This window comes from Rutidosis leptorrhynchoides, chromosome 4 (assembly GCF_046630445.1).
Source record: "Rutidosis leptorrhynchoides isolate AG116_Rl617_1_P2 chromosome 4, CSIRO_AGI_Rlap_v1, whole genome shotgun sequence".
NCBI classification, from domain to species: Eukaryota; Viridiplantae; Streptophyta; class Magnoliopsida; order Asterales; family Asteraceae; genus Rutidosis; species Rutidosis leptorrhynchoides.
In genome coordinates this window covers 363326318-363343754 of record NC_092336.1, presented here as the reverse complement: position 1 = coordinate 363343754, position 17437 = coordinate 363326318, and the positions used below count along the sequence as shown (strand labels likewise).

At 35.4% G+C, this 17437-nt stretch overlaps 1 non-coding gene across 1 annotated transcript; it reads right to left on the bottom strand.

Annotated features, from left to right (window-relative positions):
• Positions 1–16952: 16952 nt before the first annotated feature.
• LOC139845900 (small nucleolar RNA R71) lies at positions 16953–17058 on the bottom strand. The gene has a single exon (XR_011758653.1). It is a non-coding gene; the product is annotated as a small nucleolar RNA R71 (small nucleolar RNA).
• Between the last annotated feature and the right edge of the window lie 379 nt (positions 17059–17437).

Sequence of the window (17437 nt, the reverse complement as noted above, 5' to 3'; positions counted from 1 at the left end):
GTCATTGGTGTATGGATTAGATATAAAGGATATGTAATTTTGTTTTCATGTAAATAAGTCATGAATGATTACTCATATTTTTGTAATTTTATGAGATATTTCATGCTAGTTGCCAAATGATGATTCTCACATGTGTTAGGTGACTCACATGGGCTGCTAAGAGCTGATCATTGGAGTATATATACCAATAGTACATACATCAAAAAGCTGTGTATTGTACGAGTACGAATACGGGTGCATACGAGTAGAATTGTTGATGAAACTGAACGAGGATGTAATTGTAAGTAGAAGTATTTTGATAAGTGTCTTAAGGTCTTTCAAAAGTGTATGAATACATATTAAAATACTACATGTATATACATTATAACTGAGTCGTTAAGTCATCGTTAGTCGTTACATGTAAGTGTTGTTTTGAAACCTTTAGGTTAACGATCTTGTTAAGTGTTGTTAACCCAATGTTTATAATATCAAATGAGATTTTAAATTATTATATTATCATGATATTATGATGTATACATATCTCTTAATATGATATATATACATTAAATGTCGTTACAACGATAATCGTTACATATATGTCTCGTTTCAAAATCATTAAGTTAGTAGTCTTGTTTTTACATATGTAGTTCATTGTTAATATACTTAATGATTTGTTTACTTATCATAATATCATGTTAACTATATATATATCCTTATATATGTCATCATATAGTTTTTACAAGTTTTAACGTTCGTGAATCACCGGTCAACTTGGGTGGTCAATTGTCTATATGAAACCTATTTCAATTAATCAAGTCTTAAAAAGTTTGATTGCTTAACATGTTGGAAACACTTAATCATGTAAATAACAATTTCATTTAATATATATATAAACATGGAAAAGTTCGGGTCACTACAGTACCTACCCGTTAAATAAATTTCGTCCCGAAATTTTAAGCAGTTGGAGGTGTTGACGTATCTTCTGGAAATAAATGCGGGTATTTCTTCCTCATCTGATCTTCTCGTTCCCAGGTGAACTCGGGTCCTCTACGAGCATTCCATCGAACCTTAACAATTGGTATCTTGTTTTGCTTAAGTCTTTTAACCTCACGATCCATTATTTTGACGGGTTCTTCGATGAATTGAAGTTTTTCGTTGATTTGGATTTCATCTAATGGAATAGTGAGATTTTCTTTAGCAAAACATTTCTTCATATTCGAGACGTGGAAAGTGTTATGTACAGTCACGAGTTGTTGAGGTAATTCAAGTCGGTAAGCTACTGGTCCGACACGATCAATAATCTTGAATGGTACAATATACCTTGGATTTAATTTCCCTCGTTTACCAAATCGAACAACGCCTTTCCAAGGTGCAACTTTAAGCATGACCATCTCTCCAATTTCAAATTCTATATCTTTTTTTTAATGTCAGCGTAGCTCTTTTGTCGACTTTGGGCGGTTTTCAACCGTTGTTGAATTTGGATGATCTTCTTGGTAGTTTCTTGTATTATCTCCGAACCCGTAATCTGTCTATCCCCCACTTCACTCCAATAAATCGGAGACCTGTACTTTCTACCATAAAGTGCTTCAAATGGCGCCATCTCAATGCTTGAATGGTAGCTGTTGTTGTAGGAAAATTCTGCTAACGGTAGATGTCGATCCCAACTGTTTCCAAAATCAATAACACATGCTCGTAGCATGTCTTCAAGCGTTTGTATCGTCCTTTCGCTCTGCCCATCAGTTTGTGGATGATAGGCAGTACTAATGTCTAGACGAGTTCCTAATGCTTGCTGTAATGTCTGCCAAAATCTTGAAATAAATCTTCCATCCCTATCAGAGATAATAGAGATTGGTATTCCATGTCTGGAGACGACTTCCTTCAAATACAGTCGTGCTAACTTCTCCATCTTGTCATCTTCTCTTATTGGCAGAAAGTGTGCTAATTTGGTGAGACGTTTAACTATTACCCAAATAGTATGCACACCACTTGCAGTCCTTGGCAATTTAGTGATGAAATCCATGGTAATTTTTTCCCATTTCCATTTCGGGATTTCGGGTTGTTGAAGTAGACCTGATGGTTTCTGATGCTCAGCTTTGACCTTAGAACACGTCAAACATTCTCCTACGTATTTAGAAACATCGGATTTCATACGTGGCCACCAAAAAATTTTTTTTAGATCCTTGTACATCTTCCCCGTTCCAGGATGTATTGAGTATCTGGTTTTATGAGCTTCTCTAAGTACCATTTCTCTCATATCTCCAAATTTTGGTACCCAAATCCTTTCAGCCCTATACCGGGTTCCGTCTTCCCGAATATTAAGATGCTTCTCCGATCCTTTGGGTATTTCATCCTTTAAATTTCCCTCTTTTAAAACTCCTTGTTGCGCCACCTTTATTTGAGTAGTAAGGTTATTGTGAATCATTATATTCATAGATTTTACTCGAATGGGTTCTCTGTCCTTCCTGCTCAAGGCGTCGTCTACCACATTTGCCTTCCCCGGGTGGTAACGAATCTCAAAGTCATAATCATTCAACAATTCAATCCACCTACGCTGCCTCATATTCAGTTGTTTCTGATTAAATATGTGCTGAAGACTTTTGTGGTCGGTATATATAATACTTTTGACCCCATATAAGTAGTGCCTCCAAGTCTTTAATGCAAAAACAACCGCGCCTAATTCCAAATCATGCGTCGTATAATTTTGTTCGTGAATCTTCAATTGTCTAGACGCATAAGCAATCACCTTCATTCGTTGCATTAATACACAACCGAGACCTTGCTTTGATGCGTCACAATAAATCACAAAATCATCATTCCCTTCAGGCAATGACAATATAGGTGCCGTAGTTAGCTTTTTCTTTAATAACTGAAACGCTTTCTCTTGTTCATCATTCCATTCAAATTTCTTCCCTTTATGCGTTAATGCAGTCAAGGGTTTTGCTATTCTGGAAAAGTCTTGGATGAACCTTCTGTAGTAACCAGCTAGTCCTAAAAATTGGCGTATGTGTTTCAGAGTTTTCGGGGTTTCCCACTTTTCAACAGTTTCTATCTTTGCCGGATCCACCTTAATACCTTCTTTGTTCACTATGTGACCGAGGAATTGAACTTCTTCCAACCAAAATGAACACTTTGAAAACTTGGCGTACAATTCTTCCTTCCTCAATACTTCTAACACCTTTCTCAAATGTTCACCGTGTTCTTGGTCATTCTTTGAGTAAATAAGTATGTCATCAATGAAAACAATGACAAACTTGTCAAGGTATGGTCCACACACTAGGTTCATAAGGTCCATGAACACAGCTGGTGCATTAGTTAAACCAAACGGCATGACCATAAACTCGTAATGACCATAACGTGTTCTGAAAGCAGTCTTTGGAATATCATCTTCTTTCACCCGCATTTGATGATACCCGAAAAGTAAGTCAATCTTTGAATAAACAGACGAGCCTTGTAGTTGATCAAATAAGTCATCGATTCTCGGTAGTGGGTAGCGGTTCTTGATGGTAAGTTTATTCAACTCTCGGTAGTCGATACACAACCTGAATGTACCATCTTTCTTCTTGACAAACAAAACAGGAGCTCCCCACGGTGATGTACTTGGTCGAATAAAACCACGCTCTAAAAGTTCTTGTAATTAGCTTTGCAGTTCTTTCATCTCGCTCGGTGCGAGTCTGTAAGGAGCACGAGCTATTGGTGCAGCTCCTAGTACAAGATCTATTTCAAATTCAACGGATCGATGTGGGGGTAATCCCGGTAATTCATTCGGAAATACATCGGGAAATTCTTTTGCGACAGGAACATCATTGATGCTCTTTTCTTCAGTTTGTACTTTCTCGACGTGTGCTAGAACATCATAGCAACCTTTTCTTATTAATTTTTGTGCCTTCAAATTACTAATAAGATGTAGCTTCGTGTTTCCCTTTTCTCCGTACACCATTAAGGGTTTTCCTTTTTCTCGTATAATGCGAATTGCATTTTTGTAACAAACGATCTATGCTTTCACTTCTTTCAACCAGTCCATACCGATTATCACATCAAAACTCCCTAACTCTACTGGTATCAAGTCAATCTTAAATGTTTCGCTAACCAGTTTAATTTCTCGATTCCGACATATATTATCTGCTAAAATTAATTTACCATTTGCTAATTCGAGTAAAAAATTTACTATCCAAAGGCGTCAATGGACAACTTAATTTAGCACAAAAATCTCTACTCATATAGCTTCTATCCGCACCCGAATCAAATAAAACGTAAGCAGATTTATTGTCAATAAGAAACGTACCCGTAACAAGCTCCGGGTCTTCCTGTGCCTCTGCCGCATTAATATTGAAAACTCTTCCGTGGCCTTGTCCATTCGTGTTCTCCTGGTTCGGGCAATTTCTAATAATGTGACCCGGTTTTCCACATTTATTACAAACTACATTGGCATAACTTGCTCCGACACTACTTGCTCCGCCATTACTCGTTCCGACACCATTTGTTCCTTTCGTTCTGTTAACCCCTGGCCCGTAGACCTCACACTTCGCCGTGCTATGACCATTTCTTTTACACCTGTTGCAAAATTTGGTGCAGAACCCCGAGTGATACTTTTCACACCTTTGGCATAGCTGCTTCTGATTGTTGTTGTTGTTGCGGTTGTTATTGTTGTTGGGATGATTGTTGTAGTTGCTGTTGTTGTTGTTGTTGGGCCGTTTGTTGTAGTTGCGATTGATGTTGCAATTGTTGGGATAATTGTTGCGATTATTGTTGTAATTGCTGTTGTTGTCGTATTGGTGATTCTTATCACCGTTTTCCTCCCACTTTCTTTTGACTTGCTTCACATTGGCCTCTTCAGCAGTCTGTTCTTTAATTCTTTCTTCAATCTGGTTCACTAGTTTGTGAGCCATTCTACATGACTGTTGTATGGAGACGGGCTCGTGTGAACTTATATCTTCTTGGATTCTTTCCGGTAATCCTTTCACAAACGCGTCGATCTTCTCTTCCTCATCTTCGAATGCTCCCGGACACAATAGGCACAATTCTGTGAATCGTCTTTCGTACGTGGTAATATCAAATCCTTGGGTTCGTAACCCTCTAAGTTCTGTCTTGAGCTTATTGACCTCGGTTCTGGGACGGTACTTCTCGTTCATCAAGTGCTTGAATGCTGACCACGGTAGTGCGTAAGCATCATCTTGTCCCACTTGCTCTAGATAGGTATTCCACCATGTTAACGCAGAACCTGTGAAGGCATGCGTAGCGTACTTCACTTTGTCCTCTTAAGTACACTTACTTATAGCAAACACCGATTCAACCTTCTCGGTCCACCGTTTCAATCCGATCGGTCCTTCGGTTCCATCAAATTCCAAAGGTTTGCAGGCAGTGAATTCTTTGTAGGTGCATCCTACACGATTTCCTGTACTGCTAGATCCAAGGTTATTGTTGGTATGTAGCGCAGCCTGTACTGCGGCTATGTTTGAAGCTAGAAAAGTACGGAATTCCTCTTCATTCATATTCACGGTGTGTCGAGTAGTCGGTGCCATTTCCTTCAAAATAGTCAAATGGAACAAGTTAATCATACAGAATATTAAGAGTAGTTAATAGTATTTCGTAGCATAATATGAACTCATTTATAAAAGCTTTTTCTTCATATTAGCATTTTATAAGTTTAAATTCGGGTAGTACCTACCCGTTAAGTTCATACTTAGTAGCTAATATAGAATTCAACTACTACAATTCTATATGAAAAACTGATTATAATAATATTTCGCGTTTAAACTTTTATACAATATTTTACAAACTTACAATACCACTTATTTTACATAAAGCATGAAATATAGCACACAATAACTTTAATACAAGATAGTTGTGAAGATAATTCTAGCTAGTACACAAGTTATTCAGCAAAGGCAATAAAGACACGTAATTCATACGTCCAGAAACAAGTCATGCATTCTGGTTTTACCAGGACTACTTCCCATCCTTGGTCTTGTGGAACATAACCGTTATGGCCGTTGATAAGACAGCGTGTTGTAACGTCGTCAAAGGGACGAGGGTTACGTAATGTCCAACAGTCCCGTAACAATCTAAAAACCTTGTTTCTCACCCCAACTACTGAGTCCGTTACTTGTGAAAATATTTTGTTTAATAGTTGTAGCCCGATGTTCTTGTTCTCACTTTGGTGAGAAGCGAACATTACTAACCTGTAAGCATAACATGCTTCTTTATGTTGCATGTTAGCCACTTTTTCTAAATCATGAAGTCCTATGTTCGGATACATTGAGTCAAAATAATTTCTTAACCCGTTGCGTAAAATAGCACTTGGGTTCCCCGCAATATATGCGTCAAAGTAAACACATCGTAACTTATGGGTTTCCCAATGTGATATCCCCCATCTTTCAAACGAAAGTTTCTTATAAACCAAGGCATTCTTGGAACGTTCTTCGAATGTCTTACAAACTGATTTCGTCGTAAATAGTTGTGCCGAAGAATTCTGACCGACTCTAGACAAGATTTCATCAATCATGTCTCCGGGTAGGTCTCTTAAAATATTGGATTGTCTACTCATTTTGTGTTTTTATACTGTAAAATAGACAAGAGTTAGATTCATAAAAAAATACTTATTAATACAAGCAATTTTTACATATATCATAATGCATAAGCACACTATATTACATATATTACACCATACGAATACAACTATCTTATTACGACTCGCTCGTTTCTTCTTCTTCGGTTTTGTTCATTTTGCCAAGTTTCTAGGGATATATGATGTTCCCCTAATACTAGCTGTCGTTTTCCACAACGGTTTAGAAAAACCTGGTGGTTTAGAGGTTCCCGGGTCATTGTTACAACTTAAGGACTTCGGGGGTTGACGATACATATAAAGTTCATCGGGGTTGGAATTAGATTTCTCTATTTTTATGCCCTTTCCCTTATTATTTTCTTTTTCCTTTTTAAATTCAGTTGTGGTAATTTCTATAACATCATCGGAATTCTCATCGGAATCCGATTCATCGGAGAATTGGTAATCCTCCCAATATTTTGCTTCCTTGGCGGAAACACCATTGACCATAATTAACCTTGGTCGGTTAGTTGAGGATTTTCTTTTACTTAACCGTTTTATTATTTCCCCCACCGGTTCTATTTCCTCCTCCGGTTCCTCCTCTTCCGGTTCTGATTCTTCTTCCGGTTCCTCTTCGGGAACTTGTGAATCAGTCCAATATATATTCGAATCTTCGTTATTATTAGGTGTGTCAATGGGATTTGTGCTAGAGGTAGACATCTATCACACAATATCAAACATGTTAAGAGATTAATATATCACATAATATATACGTGTTAATAATATATAGTTTCAACAAAAATGTTAAGAAATCATTTTTAAAGAAAACACGGTCGAAGTCCAGACTCACTAATGCATCCTAACAAACTCGATAAGACACACTAATGCAAATTTTCTGGTTCTCTAAGACCAACGCTCGGATACTAACTGAAATGTCCCATTCTTATTGATTAAAAATGTTCCATATTGATTGATTTCGTTGCGAGGTTTTGACCTCTATATGAGACGTTTTTCAAAGACTGCATTCATTTTAAAACAAACCATAACCTTTATTTCATAAATAAAGGTTTAAAAAGCTTTACGTAGATTATCAAATAATGATAATCTAAAATATCCTGTTTACACACGACCATTACATAATGGTTTACAATACAAATATGTTACATCGAAATCAGTTTCTTGAATGCAGTTTTTACACAATATCATACAAACATGGACTCCAAATCTTGTCCTTATTTTAGTATGCAACAGCGAAAGCTCTTAGTATTCACCTGAGAATAAACATGCTTTAAACATCAACAAAAATGTTGGTGAGTTATAGGTTTAACCTATATATATCAAATCGTAACAATAGACCACAAGATTTCATATTTCAATACACATCCCATACATAGAGATAAAAATCATTCATATGGTGAACACCTGGTAACCGACATTAACAAGATGCATATATAAGAATATCCCCATCATTCCGGGACACCCTTCGGATATGATATAAATTTCGAAGTACTAAAGCATCCGGTACTTTGGATGGGGTTTGTTAGGCCCAATAGATCTATCTTTAGGATTCGCGTCAATTAGGGTGTTTGTTCCCTAATTCTTAGATTACCAGACTTAATAAAAAGGGGCATATTCGATTTCGATAATTCAACCATAGAATGTAGTTTCACGTACTTGTGTCTATTTTGTAAATCATTTATAAAACCTGCATGTATTCTCATCCCAAAAATATTAGATTTTAAAAGTGGGACTATAACTCACTTTCACAGATTTTTACTTCGTCGGGAAGTAAGACTTGGCCACGGGTCAATTCACGAACCTATAACAAATATGTACATATATATCAAAGTATGTTCAAAATATATTTACAACACTTTTAATACATTTTGATGTTTTAAGTTCATTAAGTCAGCAGTCCTCGTTAGTAACCTACAACTAGTTGTCCACAGTTAGATGTACAGAAATAAATCAATAAATATTATCTTGAATCAATCCACGACCCAGTGTATACGTATCTCAGTATTGATCACAACTCAAACTATATATATATATTTTGGAATCAACCTCAACCCTGTATAGCTAACTCCAACATTCACATATAGAGTGTCTATGGTTGTTCCGTAATATATATATAGATGGGTCAACATGATAGGTCAAAACATTGTATACGTGTCTATGGTATCTCAAGATTACATAATATATAATATAAGTTGATTAGGTTATGGTTGGAATAGATTTATTACTAACTTTCACGTAGGTAAAATGAGTAGTTTTTATCAATCTTGTTTTACTCGCCATTTCTTCGTTTCTAATCCGTTTTGAGTGATTCCAGTGGCCACGGTTTCGTATTGAACTTAAATTTATGAATCTAAATAGAAAAAGTATAAGTTTATAGTCAGAAATACAAGTTACAAGTAATTTTTGAAAGAGGTAGTCATTTACGTCGAAAGAACGACATCTTGATGACCATTTTGAAAAACATACTTTCACTTTGAGTTTAACCATGATTTTTGGATATAGTTTCATGTTCATAAGAAAAATCATTTTTCCAGAAGTATAGCTTTTAAATCAAAGTTCTTCTTAGCTTTTAATTATCCCAACCAAAACAGCCCCCGGTTTTACTACGACGGCGTATATCCAGTTTTATGGTGTTTATCGTGTTTTCGGGTTTTAAATCATTAAGTTAGCATATCATATAGATATAGAACATGTTTTTAGTTGATTTTAAAAGTCTAGTTAGAAGGATTAACTTTATTTGCGAACAAGTTTAGAATTAACTAAACTATGTTCTAGTGATTACAAGTTTATAACGTTGAATAAGACAGCTTTTTATGTATGAATCAAATGATGTTATGAACATCATTACTACCTCAAGTTCCTTGGATAAACCTACTGGAAATGAGACAAAATGGATCTAGCTTCAAAGGATCCTTGGATGGCTTGAAAGTTCTTGAAGCAGAATCATGACACGAAAACAATTTCAAGTAAGATTTCCACTCGAAATAAGATTGTTATAGTTATAGAAATTGAATTAAAGTTTGAATATGATTATTACCTTGTATTAGAAGATAACCTACTGTAAGTAACAAAGGTTTCTTGATCTTGGATGATTACTTGGAATGGATTTAGAAAAACTTGGAAGTAAACTTGCAATCTTGGAAGTATTCTTGATTTTATGAAACTATAACTTTTGGAATTTATGAAGAACACTTAGAACTTGAAGATAGAACTTGAGAGAGATCAAATAGATGAAGAAAATTGAAGAATGAAAGTGTTTATAAGTGTTTTTGGTCGTTGGTGTATGGATTAGATATAAAGGATATGTAATTTTGTTTTCATGTAAATAAGTCATGAATGATTACTCATATTTTTGTAATTTTATGAGATATTTCATGCTAGTTGCCAAATAATGGTTCCCACATGTGTTAGCTGACTCACATGGGCTGCTAAGAGCTGATCATTAGAGTGTATATACCAATAGTACATACATCTAAAAGCTGTGTATTGTACAAGTACGAATACGGGTGCATACGAGTAGAATTGTTGATGAAACTGAACGAGGATGTAATTGTAAGCATTTTTATTAAGTAGAAGTATTTTGATAAGTGTCTTAAAGTCTTTCAAAAGTGTATGAATACATATTAAAACACTACGTGTATATACATTTTAACTGAGTCGTTAAGTCATCGTTAGTCGTTACATGTAGGTGTTGTTTTGAAACCTTTAGGTTAATGATCTTGTTAAGTGTTGTTTACCCAATGTTTATAATATCAAATGAGATTTTAAATTATTATATTATCATGATATTATGATGTATAAATATCTCTTAATATGATATATATACATTAAATGTCGTTACAACGATAATCGTTACATATATGTCTCTTTTCAAAATCATTAAGTTAGTAGTCTTGTTTTTACATATGTAGTTCATTGTTAATATACTTAATGATATGTTTACTTATCATAATATCATGTTAACTATATATATATCCTTATATATGTCATCATATAGTTTTTACAAGTTTTAACGTTCATGAATCACCGGTCTACTTGGGTGGTCAATTGTCTATATGAAACCTATTTCAATTAATCAAGTCTTAACAAGTTTGATTGCTTAACATGTTGGAAACACTTAATCATGTAAATAACAATTTCATTTAATATATATATAAACATGGAAAAGTTCGGGTCACTACAATAAGAGCATAAATGCATGTCTAACTGTCGAATAGAAGCATGTTATAAATACTCCTAAGAACCTAGTCAATAGCCAATGTACTTACACTGAGATCAAGGAACTTGTAGAAATTTTACTTTTACACTTTGTCTATTTCTATCATTTTGCCTGTTTCTACTGTTCGACTTTGTTCATACTTATTAAAAACTTTAATCTATCACAATTATGATGCAATCACGCCCTAACAATTGGTATCAGAGCATCCAGGAGTGATTTACATCATTACTCAATCTAGATTACATCAATTTAAAAGAATTTTGATCAATCTATCGTATGTTTTTGATGAACACTAACGGACATCACTTAATTTTGATATCTAGTGATTAGAATTGATTGAAACTCTTAGTGAAGGTGTATGTAGGATAGTAGAACGTATTATTATTAGTTACAGAGATTTAGATTTCAACAACAGCTCAACATGAATTTGAAGATTTTTGGTACTTTTTTTAGCTTTGACCTGTTTGATTCATTTAGGCTTGAATTTGCAGGTTTTTGGTTTGAGGATTAGTCATTGAGGTTCGTGAATCAATTACACATCAATTTGATTGTTCAATTTCAGAATTACAAGTTGTTTTGATGATTTGATCAACTAACGGACAAGTAACTGCCGTCCATTTTTCAAGTTATATGCATTTGTTCTTAAAATTGAAGGTTAATTACTTGAGTTTAGTTTGAAGTGCAGAACTGATTCGGATTAGCTTTAGGAAGATTCTATGGATTTGTATAAGTTTGAATTGGATTTCTATTGATATTGGACACTTCACTGTCCGATTCTGTTCTGGGTTAAAAATGGACATTTGATACTTTCTTAAAATGAACGTTTGTGTTACTAACTTCTTTATTTGCAGTATGTTATTTGTCTAGTTTTGATAACTTGTCAGATTTTGATACACTGTCCGTTTCTTAGATGTTTGTCAGATTTTGAGAAGTGACCGATAAACTAACTAATTTTAGGTGTCCGGTTTTGACACTTATTCTTAGAATCTCTTATTGTCAGTTTCGCAACTGTCCAATATTCTGTGTCCAGTTTTGGTAATTCTCAAGTTTTGCTACCGTCCGGATCCGCTGTTCGTTTTTGAAGATTTTGATAAATTTTGTTACCGTTCTCTTTTAGTAACTGATTCTTACAATTTAAAATGACAACTCATGATGCTCTAATTATTGGTTCGGATACCAAACCACCTGTTTTGTTTGAAGGGCAATACTACCAATGGCATGAACGTATCACTCAATTTATTGAAATCATACATACTGAAACTGGTGTTGTGCTCAAATACTATGAAATGATAGGAGTTAATCGTGAACGTGTTCAAATGATGTTGAAGCTAAAAACATCATGAATTGTAGAAAAATATTGATAACAATAAAGCAGCTAAAGCAATTTGGGTAGGCATCAGGACGGGTATAACATGTATGAGATTACCAAGATGAACAATGCCCTTGCAATGTATGAAGATGTCAAGCAGGAGAAAGATGAATTGCTGAAAGACACATAAAAGAGGTTTACTGGAGTTATCAATGAACTCAAGAAGTGTGGCTTGGAGAAAGGAAATATTGAAATCAATATGAAATTTATCAAAAAGCTAAATTCTGATTGGTCTTGATCCTTTGGTATCACTATTCAAACCACAATGGAGATCAACAAGATGATATTCATTAGCTAGTTGGTACTGTGATGATATACCAACCTGAGGTATCTAAGATTCAGGTCGATAAGAAAAAGCTTTACATGTTGATCCACTAACCTTAGTTGTTAATCAAAAGGGCTAAGTTTTCAAACAATTTTTTCCAAGAAAGCATCAATTCCATCTGATTCTGGGAATTCAAGTGAAGAATCTCTTTATGATGTGGATGAAACACACTGAGCATTGATCAAAGCTGATGCAATGTTCACCAAATAGCTGAACAAGACCAGATTGAGGTACAAGTCCAACAAGAACAATAATTCCTTAACTTTCTCTTATTAAAAGAATACTAATTCAACGAAGAAGAAGTTTGAAGCACCTGAAGGAAAGAAGTAGAATATATACTTTAATTGAGGGAAACCAGGTCATTTTTCTTAAGAATGCAAACTCTTGAAGAAGAATGATTATGAGTATTACAAGAAAAAGATGTTGCTTGCAAAGGTTTCTAAGGGGGGGGGGGAGCTTATAAAGTTTGAGGATACTTGGTTTTCATGGACTGATAATGATGCATCTAAAAAAGAACATGCTAATGTTTGCCGAGTGACAAAGCTTATTAGGCTAAGGATGTAGATGAATCTAATTCAGACTCACCTTAATCTGAGGATGAAGAGGTACCTTTTCACTCAAAATCTCAAAACATTTCTCCTGAATTTATTGAGATGTAAAACCAAATGATGAAGAATCATGTCTCTATGTCAGAAGAATTTAAAGGTTTAATACAGGAAAACAAAATTTTGAATGAAAAATTTAAGGCTAAAGAGAAAGAGACTACATCTTCATCATACTCTGAGTCTTAACAACTCAAAGTAGAGCTCAACAAGAAAATTTATGATTTAGAAGAGTTGGAAAAGACCATTTTACCGAACTGAACAAGTAAAAGTTCTAATTGAATCAAATATTTATAAGCAAACATTTTTCATGAATAAACTAAAAGTTATGTATAGTGAAAAGTGGGGGCTTGGGTATACACATCAAGAGTCATTACCGATTGCTGTAAAATCTACTCTTACATTTTATGATGGTGACTATTTTAATGTCAATTTTCGTTGACATTTCTGATATCCATCCGATGTTGAAATAGATGAAATAGTTGCCAAATGTTCTTCACAAAAGTTTGCACCAAATAGCTTTAATGTATGAAAAGATAAAAGAAAAATATAATATATCTACACCTAAATTTTTAAAAGAACTAGTGCAAGAGGAGATGGATTTGGAAAGAAAGGATTACGTGCCTAAATGTAGGTTGGTTTATATTCCATGTCTTCTACTTGAAAAATACATTGTTGTGTTGGAAAATGAAGTATTTGGAAATCCTACTAAAGAGATTACTATAACTATAACTAAAGTGCATGATCAACAAGTTATATGTAATCAAACTGAACAACTTGCTTTACCTTATACTTCTGACTAGACTGTGCCTAAACCTGTTTCTTGCATCACTGTCGGTGAAGATATGGTACATGAATTAAATGACCTTAGTTATAAGTTATAAACTAAGTTAGGCTCTGTCGAACGTAACTTGAAGACTTATAGGTCAAAACCACTAGATCATAAGGCTTTTGAGGAAAAGGTAGAACCTAAAAATGAACGTATGGTAAAACCTAGTGTAGAGCCTAAAACGTCAAATGCTCGGGTGTAAAGAAATCCTTTAAGATGCCTGATAACGGCTAAAAAGTCACGTTTTCACCTCGGTATTGAGGCCTAAAAACAATAAAGTTCTAAAATTTATCGCTAAAATACCCGCTTTGTCGGCAGAAATTGAAGATTAAGTGATTACAAAGACGGTGCAAAAAGAATCAAGAGAATCGGAGCTAAAACGAAGATTCTAGAGCGAAAACGGTGAAAGAGGAGAAACCAAGTTACGATCAAGGAAATCAAGTTACGATCCAGCGAAAACAGCAAACCAGGGTAGGCCATACGACTTTCCATACGGCTTGCCATACGAACTGCCAGTGTGAAAAACGGCCAGCCTTATAGCTAATGCAAACGGGCACAACAAATGGCTTGCCAGCCCAAACAGCCTGGCAAAACGGCCTGCCACACGGCCTGCCATATGGCTTGTGAGCCGTATGCAGGAATAATCCTAGTATATTTAAAGGTCTTTTGTCATCTATTTTTTGACACACTTCAATTAACTTCTCTCTTTCTTTCTACAATACCAGTCATACTTTCAAGGTCTTCGACTCCGTGCGGGAAACCTAGAACCTGGAGAAGAACGCCGAAAATTGTATTAGGAGCGGTCTGGAGTTTGAAGTTGTAACTTTTGTATTCAGAACTCGTTTAATCTACTGGTACTTATATCCTTTATCTTTATATAATGTATTTCATTATTATGCTTTGTGATATTGTTGCCATGATTAGCAAGTAGTTATCTTTAGTGTATGTTATGATGTAGTCAGTTATAATACCGAAATAATATTATGGTTTGTGTATGTTGTCAAGATGCTTTTCGATTATGCTTTAAACTCAATCGTTTTTTCAACTAATAGAACGTAGTTATCGGCTCTGTTATTGGGAAGTCGCGAACCCCGATTCAGAGTACACTATCTGTGTCTCCCCTTAGTAATAGAAGTCTATCGGATACCACGTAAGTTTGACTTAGACACACCGGTTGTAGTAAGTCCACCGAGCCTTGGATTCTAACTGAGGACTCTTTCATAGCGAAACATTTAACTAGACCCATAGTACATTGTCGGTCCCAGACCATGCTAGTGTAGTCACCAAGCATATAAACTTCGTACGTGCACGCTGAAGCACAATGGTTATTGTAAGCTGTACCTCTGCTAAGTAAGGCCATGAAACCCGGTCAGTGCTAATTAGTACACTGCACTATAACACGGTCTCAAGCATTGCACCCCGCTTGAGAGATTCTTAGTTAATTAAGGAACGGTTTGTTTAAAAACATAAAGGATTGGACCTTCAGGATAACCGAATGTGTTCATGGAAGTTAAACCTGACTTGGCCGTGGTGTTCTTTATGGTTGAACTCTTTTTAAGGGCCTAACTACCTTTTTAAACCCAATCATTAACGAAAGCATCAAAACACATCACGTCTCTCGGATACGGCATACCCTGTATTCTATTATGCTTAAGAAAGTTTAGACCTTTATGGAATGTTAATATGTCACCCAACCGAGTCGGTCAATTAGATGAGTCATCTGAACGTGTATGCCTGTAGTCAGACTGTACGGGTGTCGGGGGTAAGGGACCTGTGTAATGAATATAAGGTCACTACCTATTCATGAGCCAGCATTCCATAATCTCGGTAAAGTAACTGACGAAACCATAGTTTGCACTTGTTTTAACCTTATTTGAATTACAAATTTTATCGCATTTACTTCACTTTATCTCATAAATCAGAAAACCCAAAATTAGGTAACAAACCACTACTCCTTCACTTTAGGAGTATTATAAGTTTTAATTATAGGTTCGATTCTACTGATATCTTAAAAATCACGACCCTAGGTCATACTTCCCTTACTCACCATAATAAGGAGTAGTACGATTTAGGCCCCACTAAATATAAATTTAAAACTCACCTCCCCTCTCGATAGCTGATTCTGACGCCTTGCGGCCTAACGACACCGCATAAATAAAACCGTCCATTTCGGTCATATCAGGAGGGAGTGAGTTTTTGGCGCCACTGTCGGGGAACTGGTATCAGACAATACTGCTTTTATCAAACCTATTCGCAAGCATTTTATGGTGTCTAAGAAAGACAATTATACACGGACTTGGTTGTTAGATTTTACGAATAGTCTCTAATTATATTGGAACAAAAAGGATCACGCGTTTCCGTAGTCGGCCTGGCCACTGGGTTTGTTGAGTAGTTCGTGCTAAGCTCTGTTATTGAAATACCAGGGAATCAGTAGCAAGAACTAAAAACCTAATTAAACTTAGGATAATTACCTTAGATTACCTTAGATTTCCTTAGATTACCTTAGATTAAGATTGCTTTAGATTACTTTAGATTAAATTAGGAACATAGCTTATCTACTTAAAATTTAAAACAAGAGGGCATACTCAGTGTATGACCCAAATCCGATCTAGACCTGGGCCGTTGTTCTTCGTACCTGATCCAGACGCAATAATCTCTGAAGCACGTAAAGAAGAACGAATTAGAAATCGAATGGCGTTACACGTTACTCTAGCAGAAAATACCAAACCCTCAATTGAAGGTCGAGGAGGACCAATCAGATTCCCAGAGATTCAAGGACACTCGTTCGAGTTAAAATATCATATTATACAGCTCATCCAAAATGGCTGTTAATTTCATGGATTACCGAATGATGATCTTAACTCTCACCTTGATAAATTCATATCTCTTTCGAACTCTTACAAACAACCAGGGATAGGACAAGATATAGTCTGGCTATACTTGTTTCCCTATTCTCTCACTCATCATGCACAAACATAGTTTGAAGGATTGAAAAAAGATTCCATCACGTCATGCACAGAGATGGCTACTAAATTCCTAACCAAATATTTCCCACCTTCTACACAAACCAAGCTTAAGAATGACATCATTAACTTTAAAAAAAGTTATGATGAATCTCTTTACATCGCATGGGAGCGATTCAAAACTATGCTGAAGAAATGCCCTAATCACCAGTTAGAATGGTCAGCCCAAATCTGTACCTTCTACAATGGTCTTACGGTAAATCATAAGTGTAACAGACTAAAACCCGGGCTAGTTGTAAGTTGCATATTTTGCCCTTAGGGTTTGTGCATAGTCTTAAGTGCTTTTATTTTAATTATTTTATTAGTATTTTATTATATTTGTGTTGTGACCAGTTTGTGACAAGGGTCCCAGAACAGGTTTGTTTATTTTATTTGGATCTCGTTTGGGTTACTTAATCTTGTGCGAAAGATATTAGATAACTGGTAAATACCCGTGGGTGATGGGGTATTGTGTTTAACACAAATATTTAAGCCTTGACCTACTCATTTTGTTATGTTTCTAGAAATTTCTTCTTCACTTCCGTACATAACA